Source organism: Canis lupus, chromosome 20 (genome assembly GCF_003254725.2).
Source record: "Canis lupus dingo isolate Sandy chromosome 20, ASM325472v2, whole genome shotgun sequence".
Classification (NCBI taxonomy): Eukaryota; Metazoa; Chordata; class Mammalia; order Carnivora; family Canidae; genus Canis; species Canis lupus.
Genome location: NC_064262.1, coordinates 55132620 through 55144246, shown reverse-complemented (window position 1 = coordinate 55144246; position 11627 = coordinate 55132620). Strand labels below are relative to the sequence as shown.

The 11627-nt window shown below is 59.1% G+C and overlaps 1 protein-coding gene across 1 annotated transcript in view; it reads left to right on the top strand.

Annotated features, from left to right (window-relative positions):
* Positions 1-3011: 3011 nt before the first annotated feature.
* Positions 3012-11627, top strand: part of KDM4B (lysine demethylase 4B) — a 137890-nt gene continuing 129274 nt past the window's right edge. The window contains 1 exon segment of the mRNA XM_025457058.3: positions 3012-3120. The gene's annotated coding sequence lies outside the window, so the exon portion shown is untranslated.

Below are 11627 nucleotides of genomic sequence, written 5' to 3'. Positions count from 1 at the left end.
AAATGAATTTTTTAAGCATGTAGGAGTTTACCTTTCCAACCACTTCTATTTATGTATCAGACAGGCCTGTATGTGGGAGGGGAGTCTCAGCTCCACACCTTGGCCGTTCAGGGAAGGTGGAAATCATTAGGAAGAAGCTAGCCCAGGGCGCCTGGGTGGCTCAGTCCCTGGAGCGAGTTTTGGTTTCGGTTCTGGTCGTGATCTCAGGGTCTCGAGATTAAGCCCCGTGTCAGACTCAGTGTGGAGCCTGCTTGAGAGATTCCCCCCCTCTGCCTCTACCCCCTACTCGTCCCCTCTCCCCCACCAAATAAATAAATTAAATCTTAAAAAAAAAATAAAATAAGTGAGCTGCCCTGGGCTGCTCGAGGCTAGTGCCAGAGGGCCTCCTGGCTTGTTCAGGGACAGATGCCAGTATGGATCTCAGCCTCAGCCTTTCACGAGAGTCGCACCTGTTTGCAAAGACCTGAAGAAATCCCAGGTGACTTATCTCTAGGTGAGTTTGCCCACTTGAAAAATCTGCATCCTTCCTACTTTGCATATGAAACTTTTTTTTAAAAAAGATTTTATTTATTTATTCATGAGAGACACACACAGAGAGAGGCAGAGACAAAGAGGGAGAAGCAAGCTCCCTGCAGGGAGCCTGATGCAGGACTCGATCCCAGGACTCCAGGATAACAACCTGGGCCTACCGCAGAAACTCAACTGCTGAGCCACCCAGGTATCCCTGCATATGTAACTTTTTAGTTAAATGGTAGCAATTGTATTTTTTTCCTAACATCCTATCATGCAAACTTTTCAACAGAAAAGTTGGAGGAACTGTATGGGTGAACCCTCAAATACACCCCCTGTCTGGATTCTACAATTGTTAATGTTCAGATTTTTACGTAAGATTAGGTGGCACTTAAAAAAAAAAAAAAGTCTCCCTATACAAAATAAAGTTGACAACCTATTTAGGTGCCCTGATTTAAAAAATAAAATTTGTGAGTCTGTGACATCCAAACACCTGGAACTCACTATCTTACGGGACAGACCTGAGAGAACAAAAAACCTGTGTGTGTGTGTGTGTGTGTGTGTGTGTGTGTGTGTGTGTGTTTGGGGGAGGTGCCTTCTGTTGTACTTGGGATACTGTGTTACCATGATCAAATGCCATTTGTCTCCCCCCCTGGTTAGGGAGTTCCTTGGGGGCAGTTGCTCTTTCCCATTTTTAGAGCCAAATTTTAACTACATGGGGAGTATATGAATATGGTCCCACGAGAACGGACAATCTCCCTGAACAGATTCAAGTCCCCACAGACGACCCTTTTTCCCTGTGGATCTCTCTGCAAGGATTTCCTCTTCTCCCTTTCGGGGTTACCTTCTCTGTGGGTTGACACGGATGCGTGCTCTTAGAGACCCCACGGCACTGGTCTCCGTGTGTTTTCTCCATAACTTAGGTTACTGGACACCAAATTCTGGATCATTCTGCAGCTTGCCCATGGATGTGTGTAAGGGATCATTCCAGGGCAGTGAGTGCATGGATCACGACGTCTTGTTAAACTGCTACACAGTTGCCACCCCCCCCGCCCCTTTTAAAAATATTTTATTTATTTATTCATGAGAGACACAGAGAGACTGAGAGGCAGAGACACAGGCAGAGGGAGAAGCAGGCTCCATGCAGGGAGCCGGATGTGGGGACTCGATCCTGGGACTCCAGAATCACGCCCTGGGCCAAAGGCAGGTGCAGAACCGCTGAGCCACCCAGGGATCCCTAAACTGCGTCCCTAAACTGCTCCACAGCTGAAAGTGCTACGAGAGTGCCCCGGGCTGCAAGTTACCTGGCCGGACCCTGTAGATGGGTGTGTAGAGCAGTTCCTTTGGTGCTGAAGACCCGAGCTCCGGGGCGTTGCTCGGGGTGCCTGACCTCCCGGGGTACAGTGCGGATAACACTTAACCAAGGCTCCTGGGAAACGCCCCGCTGCTGATTCGCACCTGTGACCCGCGAGCCCAGCGCACCCTACTGTTGCCTACGGCGCAGGTAGCAATGATGACCGCGGTGAAGCCACCTGCCCAAACCCTTTGTGGGTCTCTTCCCACTCATTCTTGCAACGTCCCATGGGACTGGCCGGCAGGGTCGAGTGTGCGTGTGGTCGTTACCATCATCTCCACTTCGCAGGGGAAACTGAGGCCCAGAAAGGTCCCGGTGAGGCGCGGGGCCCAGCCGAGCTCGGAACCTTGGTGCCAGGGACTGCCTCGTGTTAGGGAACTTGCGGGAGCGCCCCTAACTACCCGGTGGGCCTTGCGGATTTGCAAAGGTTTGTGGATTGTGATGGGAGTAGATGTGGCTTTCGGGGGGGTGGGGGGGGGAAGAGGAGCGGCGCTTGCTGCTTGACTTTTTATAGTCCCTCCGTTTTGCAAAATGGGTTGCACCGGAGCCGTTCGCACGTCAGGACTCCACGAACCGGAGAACGCCGAGTCCAAGTTCCGGCCGCGGGTCTCGAACTCCTTCCTCATGCCTCCCTGGCCTGGTGCTGATGTTGTGCTGGGTCTCACGTACTCAGTTGCAGCTTGATAACCGGGGCGGGGCCCCGGCCCTGATTGGCATCCGCGCCAGCCAATCCCTGCCTCGGGCTCGCCCCGCCAGCCAATGCTCGCTTGCCCCCGTGCGGTCGTTGGGCGGTCCCCGAGGCGCCCTTGTCAATCCGGGGCCCAGCCGCCGTCCGGTTGGTGGCGGCTGCCTTGGCTGGCGTGCGCCGCTTCCAATGAAAACGGAGCCGGTCAGCGGGCACGTGGGTGGGCGCCGGCGTGTCCCGGCAGGCCAGCCAATGGGAAGGCGAGGCCTGCGCCGGCGCCCGCCCAATCAGGGCGCGCGGGGGGCGGGCCGTGCGATGTTGATGGGCCCGGCGGAGGGGAGGGGCGGAGCTGTCAGCGGCAGCCAATGGGCGCGCGGGCGTGGGCTCGGGGGCCAATGGCAGCCAGGGCGGAGCTGGCGCGCGGCCTCATAAGCCCCGCCCGGGGCGCTCGCGGAGGGCTCGGCCGCCAGCGACCGAGCGGGGCCCGGCCCGAGCGGGGCCTGGGGGTGCGACGCCGAGGGCGGGGGAGCGCGCGCCGCTGCTCCGGACCGGGCCGCGCGCGCCGCCTCAGGTGAGCCCGCGGGGAGGCGGTCGCCGCGTCCGAGCTCGGGCCCCGCCGCCGCCTTCGCGGCCGCCGCCGCCGCCGCCGCCGCCGCCCCCGCGCCGCGCCCCGGGCTGCGGGCGGGCGCCCGGGACGCGAGGCCCAGGCCTCGGGCGCGGCCTGCTCGGGCCGCGGCCGCCGCGCTTTGTCCCGGCCCGCGAGGCGGTTGGGGGCGTTAACCGCCCGGCCCGGGGGCGCCCGGCGGGCCTCGGGCGGGGGCGGCGCGGCCGGACAATGGCGGGGCCGGGGCCGGGGGCGGGAGGCGGGGGCGTCCGGCCCGGAGCCGGGGGCCGGGGGCCGGGGGCCGGGGGCCGGGGGCGCGCGCGGGGGCTGGGCCGGGGCGTCCCCGCCGGCCCTGCACAAAAGATGACAGCGTGGGTGGCCCGGCCCGGCCGGCCCTGCCCGCCTGGGCCCTTCTCTTTTATTATTCACAACAATCCTGATAATTAAAAAAAAAAAAAAAAAAATGAAGAGCGAGGCAGGGACGGAGAGCGCTGGCGAGCGCGGGCGCGCGGGCGATCCCAGGCCCCGGCCGGCCCCCGCCGGCGTTTCCGCCCCTCGGGGCGCCCGGCGGGGTCACCGGGGCGCTGCCCCCGCCGCGGCCCCGGCCCCCGCCCCCGCCCCCTCGCCTAGACGCGGGCCTCCGGGCCGCCGCGGCTGCCCAACTCGCTCCCCATCCCCGCGCCCCCCGAAAGGAGCGTGCAGTCCGCTGTGTGTGTGCGGGTTTTTTTTTTTTTAATGATTAAAAAAACGTATCCACTGGGTATGCACCCCGAGCCTCCAGACGCGTCCCCTCCGTGCCCCCCGTCCCAGCCCCCCTGGGCGGCTCAGCGACCCCCTTCTCTGTAGGAGGAGATTGCGGCGACCCCGGTGGGAGCGGCGGGGACACGGATTGGTTCTGAAAGGGACCTGCGTCTGCGTCCGGTGGGCGCGGTGACACCAGGTGGAGCGGGTGCGTGTCCACCTGGGCGCCGGTGAAGGGTTTGCAGGAGCTCGTGCTCCCCCCCTCCCACCCCCGGGGGCGGGGGAAGCGTGGACTGCGCTTCCGTGTGTCCCATCTGTTGGGTTGGGGAGGAGGGGGGGGGAAGGATGCTTTTGTTTTAATAATTCAGGTGCACCTGGGCAACTGTTTCCCGAGTTATGAAACTAGTGAGAAGGTGGTTGTGCTCGGTGGGATCCGGTGATCCTGCAACACGTAAGGAGTGTGGTTGTGTCCGTGTGTTTATGTCAGCTGCAAGTTGCTTTGGGTCCCGCTGGGTGCCGGCCCGGCCTTGGGTCTGAGGGCACTGGGATGCATTCAAGGCTGGGGTGCCCTGCCCCACCCCTCTGCCTCAGCAGCCAGTATGGGGCTGTCCCCAGGCTGGAGAAGGCCCCCCGAAACGGGCTCATTAGATGACTCTGGGCTTTTATCGCCGCCATCCGAGAGCTAATGACTCCCCTGATTCTCAAATAATAGCTTCCTTATGAGGCTTCGGGAGGGTCTGTCAACTTGCTGGCCAGCCGCCTCCCGCCACCCCTGCAGGAGCGGTGCACAAGCCTCTCCCGTCTTTGCAGTTTGTGTTTTTGGATCCCTGAAGGACAGAGTGTGAAAGTCGTGGAGTCAACTTGTGATTATCGGAGTCGAGGGTTTCTGAAACTCGCTGGCCCGCTTTCCGTGTTTCTGATTGGATGCCTGGCCCATCTCGGGGCTCCTCCGATGGTGCCGATTGTGCCGGGGACACCGCGCCGGTCAGACTGCCCTGCCCCCGGGGCGGGAGGGTGGGGGGGGACGGGGGACGTCACTGCTGGGGCGCAGAGGGGGAGGCGGAGGTGTGGTGGCACAAACGCTCCCAGGTGTTGCAGCGTGCACGCGGGTCCTATGTCAGCCGCCGCGTGTGTGCGTGTGTGCACACTCCCGTGAGCGTGAAGGCGTGGAGACTGGGAATCCATACAGGTCTTGTAACAATTGATTTTTTTTTTTTCCTCCCGTTTTCGGATCCTTTCCTCCTTGTGGGCGGGAGGGCAAGGGGATGCTAAACGCTGGCGCTGAAAGGTATTGCTGATTGGTCATTAGGGGCCCCGCCCGGCCTTTGTTGTACTTTCTTTCAGTCCCTGTGCCATCCTGCAGGAGCTTCTGGGGTGCTCGGCCCTCTCCCCCCACGCCCCGCTCCCGCCCAGCCCCTTCCCCTCACTCTGGCCCTACTTGATTCCGCATTTCGACTCCGCCTCTGCTGGTTTCTCGCCCTTGCCCTCCTGTGCCCCACCCCCTTCCCCTGGAGGGGCTGGGCCATCTGTTCCTGGGTCTTATCTGACACCTGTGAGAATGGGGACAGTGGAGCACTGGGGCAGCTTGCAGAGCATTCTAGCTTCAGGGGGCCCCAGTTCGGTGGGGGAAGGGAGAGGTGAGTGTCCTGGGGTGTGAAGCCCACCACCCATGGGGCCGGGTTCGGGGACTGGGCAGGAGCAGAGGACAACGGGTGGGGATGGAGTGACGTGCTGGCAACTGAGCCTCTGCGGGTGGCTTTCCTCCTGGGATGTGGCAGGGTGGTGTGGGCGTCAGAGCTGTGTGACCTTGGGTGGGTCACTTGCTCAAGAACAAAGTTGAGGGGGGATCACTAAACCTTCCCAGGTGGGGGGGCAGGGTGGAGAGTAAATGCGCTGCTTGCAGAGGGCATGAGTGTGGAGGGCCCCACAGACCTGCTCGGTCACCTCGGTGCCTCACCACAGCCTCGGCAGGCCAGGGTTCCTGGCTCTGCTCCAAAGACTTGCCCCGTGGCTGCCCCCTGGGGCCTCTTGCCCCAGCTCTTTCCTGCCCCGCCCTGGTGCCTGTGCTCCTGGCTGAGGATGCTGGGCAGCAGAGGACAGGGCCCAGCCTGGACTCCGTTCTGACCTGCTGTTGGTGACTGTGTCCCCAGGTTCCTGTCCTCCCCTCCATTCCCCATACAGGCTTCCAAGTCTGAGGGACCTGGGTTCAAATCCCTCCTCTGGAGCAGATCCCTTCCCTTCTCTGGGCCCCATGGTCCTCATCTGAAAAATGGGTGTCCTGAGAACCCATCCCAGGTCATTTTGGGGTTCAGGGGGGGTGAGAAGCACTGAATGCTTTGTGTGGCACCAGAAGCTCGGAGCTGGACTGGGTTGCTTAGTGGTGCGTGGCATCTGTTTCTGTCGGGCTCACATTCGATCGGATTGTCCTCCGTGGGATGGTCCCGGGCACTGTGGGGGGGCTGAGCCGCATCCCTGGCCCCACCCACTTGATGCCAGGAGCACCCCCAGTGCGACCACCACAGATGCCCTCAGACGTTACCCAGGGTCCCCTGGGGGACACAGATGCCCCCCAAAGGGGATCGTGTCACTTAACCTCGAACAGCAGCCTGTCTGCTATTTGGCTAGGACCTTGATCTGCCTCAAGTTCTGCTTCCCTTTGTCCCCTTCCTCCCCTCCGTCCGCGAATGAGGAGGGGCTTGTGTCAGCCTGGCTGTGCAGGTCCCTCTTGCTGTCACCCTGGCTCTCCCCCGGCCTTCCCAGCCTGCAGCTTCCACTCCTGAGAGGGGGGTACAGACCAGCCGGCAGGCATGGCGCAGGGGTCTTCCGGGGGATGTCCTCACCCGAGCCCACGCGGGTGCCCTGCCCAGGCTTCCACCTGTCACCACACCACCTTCCCCCTGTCACCATACCCCTTCCTGTCACTTTGCTTAACAGATCTCTTTAAGTTGACTTGAAGGTGACTCACTGCTTTAATCCTGCCTCCTCCTGGACAGTTACGTCCATGAGGTTGTGGGGCTGTTAGTATGCTGGCTGCCGATACTCTTGTACAATGACATGCATTTAACTGTGATACTAAAAAAAAAAAAGTTCATGTCCCTTCAGTAGTAAGGCCTGAGTGGTTTGATGCATTGATTCTGTTGTTGGGCAAGTTGGTTTTTGAGTTTACTCCCCTCTTTGGCTTGGCCTGTTCGAGGAGCGTTCTCTTTGATTAGATAAGGTGTCACCACTAGCCCGTCGTTTTTCACTCCTGCTTCCTCAGGGAGCTTTTAGAAAGTTTAAAAAATGGCCTACCTCTACTCAGAACGTTCCAGTAGCTTCCTGTTATTCCTGGGAAAACTCGAGACCCCTTCCTGTGGTCTCTGTGGTCACTGTGGTCTGTCCTCTGTGGTCTGTCCTTTCTCCCTGCCCTCCCCTCCCCCCATGCCTGCTCTCTCATTTGTAACCAGCTCCCTGCCCACTCTTCCCTGCCCTGCCTCAGGGCCTTTGCACTTGTTGTTCTCCTACTCTTCTAGCCAGCTGGCTCCTTGTCATTCACATCTCGGCTCCGAGGCCATCTCTGGCTACACTGCCTAAACGCACCCTTCCAACCACCCTCTCTCCCCGTCCTGCTTTTTCTTCTTTGCATTCAGCACTACTGCAAACCCACATACTAATCTGTTTATTTATTGCTTGTCTCATCCAGGAGAACAGAAGCTTTTTCTGGAAAGGGTCAGAGAGTAAATAGTTTTGGCTTTGCAGGCCAGTCCCAACTCCTCTCTGCCATTGTATCACAGCACTATAGACAGGAATGAGTGTGCTTATTTTCCAATAAAACTTTATTCGTGGACGCAGAATCATGAGTTTCACATACTTTTCACCCGTGATGAACTGTTTCTTTTCCTTTGATTTTTTTTTTTCCTCACCCAACCATTAAAAAAGGTCAGAACCGGGGATCCCTGGGTGGCACAGCGGTTTGGTGCCTGCCTTTGGCCCAGGGCACGATCCTGGAGACCCGGGATCGAATCCCACGTCGGGCTCCCGGTGCATGGAGCCTGCTTCCCCCTCTGCCTGTGTCTCTGCCTCTCTCTCTCTCTCACTGTGTGACTATCATAAATAAATAAAAATTAAAAAAAAAAAGGTTAGAACCGTTCTTAGCTTGGAGGCTGTACCCAAAGTAGGTGGCAGGCTGGATTTGAGCTGTGGGCCATAGTTTAGAAACACCTGCAGCAGGGTGTGCGGTCCATGCTGCAGGAGCGCCGTCTCTCTTGGCTGCTGTGTGTCTCCCAGCACCTAGGGCGGTTCCCGGCTCGCGGTGGGTGTTCAGTAAATAAATGCTCCTTTGTTGAATGAATGAATTTCCATGTTTTTTACATCAAAGCATTTGGAGTCCTACTCTATATTAAAAAAAAAAAAAAAGGTTGTAAGCTGTTTCAAGGGAAACAGAAGAAAACGTTATGAAACAACGTATCCACCGAAACAACCCCACAATGAAGGAGGAAGAAAAGTGGCTGTGAAAAGGGGCAGATACTTTGCCACTTGCGATGTTTGACCTTTTCATGCTCCAGCCCCCACCCCCTCTGCTTACGGCACCCCAGAAGATTAGAAAGGATCTTCTTGGCCTGAGGAGTTTGTCTGGGCCTGGCAGAGGCCGAGGGTTTGAAAGGAAGACGCGTTTCCCAATCGTTTTGTTTTGTAAGCATCTGACCCATTCTCTTTACCAACACTAGTGCTCTCGTCGGAAGGGGTGTCGGAGGTGGTTTTTATGGCCACCCAGTTCCCGGGCCTCCACGGGGACCCTCTGAAGATGTGGCTTTCGTGGGTGTGAACGCGGAGCTGTGTGGGGCGCGTGGACACCATGGTGACAGTTAGATGGCAGGTGGCGGGCGCAGGCCAGGACCCGGCAGCTCTGGCTCCACGGTGCTCTTCCACCACGACTGTGGGGTGGGGAGAAGGGTGGCCGATGTGTGATTTCTGAGCCAAGGACATCTTTATGTCGCCCGTCCGGTCCCTTCCCAGGAATGTTCTATTTGTCAGGCATGCATACCATTAACGTGAGGTTGCACCTTCTTCAGTTGATTGAAATAAACAATCTGGAGAGTTCCAGATTGGACATCCTGGCTTTCCAAAGTTGCCTATGCTTTTTTTTGCCTCTTTCTGGGCCTTTCCCTCTCTCCGTCCCTGTGCTTCCTGCCCCAGCCCAGTGGTTCCAGCGAGGGCGGCGCGGGCACTGGTGGGCGCTGGTGGCATTGACAGATCGCGTGTGTGGAGCTGTCTGGCTCTTGGGCCCGCCGGGCTTTTTTGGCAGCAGAGCTGTCCTGTCGCTCCAGGCTGTGGCTCTTGGGGACGGAGGCCTCGAGTGGGTTTGTTCAGTGGACAAAGAGCGAGTAGCCAGAAAGCAAGTCGCCGCAGGCCACCGAGCTCCCTGAGCGGGTCTCCAGGTACAGGTCAGAACAATGACGAACGGAGGGTCTGGCCCTGTCTGCTGATAAGTGATCCCGGTTACGTTCCTCGGGGGAGCCTGTCCAGCGAGCTGTGAAGAGGGGATCTCTAGTTGGGTGGCCCAGGTCTGACCCCCAAGTGACCGCACCTCGTGGGCAGGTAGGGGTGGAGGCGGGCCTGCCTTCCTGGTCTTATGGCTGCTCGCTCCAGTCTCCAGGGGGAGAGCGTGGAGAGAAATGATTTGTGGAAGATGAGCTGCCAGTGCATCTGGAGCTGTGCTTTGTACAGAAGAAGCCGGAGGATGGATCCCCGAGGCCCCCTCTGACTGAGAGCCAGCCCAAAGCCACCAGCAGGCACGGTGACGGCCTGCCGACAGGGGTGCACGGGGATTCCCGGGCCACAGGTGGGTGGAAACGGGCTGCGTACCCCAGCATTTCTGGGCAGCCCAGACAGTGGCCCGGGAGCTGGCTGGTGTGGTCTCCGCGTGGGCACTCCAGATGAGTGAGGGGGTCCCTGGCCAGGCAGCTGGGAGATTCTCATTTTGCTGCTGGCTCTTTCAAATGCCTGCTGTTCCCTTTAAAATCCCATGTATCAGAAAGAGTCGGCCCTCGGCACAGTGGGCTTCCTATCTCGGGTTGCGTGCTGCATGGATCTGATTATCAGAGTCACGAGTCGAGAGGCTTGCTCGTGTCTCGCTTGCATGTGAGTAAAGCCCCTGGAATTTAAACTCTTGATTCACTGCGTTAGTCCAGCTCCTTCTGCCCAAGGAAGAGTAAGGAGTCAGGAGAGAACGCTGGCTCAGTGACCCCCTTCTGGAAAAGAAGGCGTCCTGTTTCGCCCCCTTCCTGGGCGGCAGCCTGTCAGGGCCACAGACCGGTCTTGGCTGCTCCCGAGTCCGCGTGTCCTTGCACCAGAGGCAGGACAGAGCCTCGACGCACAGGCAGTGTCGCTTGTTGAGAAGCTGGCTACTCTGCACCTCGAGGCGTCTCGCCGGGCCCCGCAGACGGAAGGGCGGCTGGTTGGACAGATGCGTGCACGGAGCTTGCCAGCGGCTCCCAGACCTGCAGGTGGGCGCAGGCAGGTTCAGGCTGATGGTCACGGGGAGAGTGGGCAGCGCAGCCTCGGTCATGCGGCACGTGGCCCTGCAGACGCCCCAGCCGCGCAGCCTGCCCGCCTCCAGACTCACAGGACGCTTCTTGAATGTGGCTCTGGGCCTGCCGACCGATGGCTCGTCTTCTCAATCCTGGCCAGGCCGTGGCTTTATAGTGGACACACGGCCGTGGGAGCCCTGGCTCCATCCGAGGCATCGAGCAACATCTGTTGAGTGTGACAGTTGTCGGCCCGCCTCGTGTCTGTGGCCGGATGAGCGGCGTCTCCTGCCCACAGGGTCACGGTCCACGGTGGAAGGCAGAGGGGCGGGGGGCCAGGGCTGCCGGGATACACAGACGCCAGGCCGGAGGAGGCGCAGGGCAAAGGGTTGGGCAGTGGCCAGGAAGATGACAGAAGAGGCAGCACTTGAGCCGAGCCTTGTCATCGTGGGCAATGGGCAACGATGAGCTGGCGGGAGGAGGGGGATGGAGCGGGTGCTCAGGGGGGCCTGGGGACCTGCATGGACAGGGCATGGGGTGGGGGCAGGGAAGCCCAGCCGTCTCTTGGGTGTTGTCCCCCCCGCCGCTCCCCACACTAGGCTCCGAGGGGCTGAGGGGAGAAGGGGCGGCAGCTCTGTCTCCAAGCATCCCAGGGGCTAAGACCAGAGCTGTTGGGCTCACCAGGGAGAGCCACGGGGCAGCTGCCCAGTGACTGGCTCTGGTGGGTGACCAGACCCTGAATTTTCTATTTTTTTTTTTAAAGATTTTATTTATTTATTCATGAGAGAGAGGAGGGGGGTAGAGACACAGGCAGAGGGAGGAGTAGGCTCCAGGCAGGGAGCCCGAGACCTGAATTTTCTAGAGCAGCCCCTCGTAAAGTAGTCCTGCCCTGTTGTCGTTTTATATATATAGTCAAAGTAAACTCGACACCCAATATGGGGCTCTGCCTCGTGACCCCAAGACCAAGAGGTGCACGTTCTACCGACCGAGCCAGCCAGGTGCCCCTTAAGTGTATTTTAATCGAGATATTCACATACCACAACGTTCACCCTTTTCAGTGGACAATTCAGTGTGTTTTAGAACTTTTATAGAGCTGTGCAGCCGTCACAACTGTGAAATTCCAGAACATTCCAGAACTGAACAGGAAACACTGTACCTATTAAATAGTCCCTCTCCCCCTGCCCCCAAACCCGGCACCCACCAGCCCCCCTCCAGTCTGGACGTCCC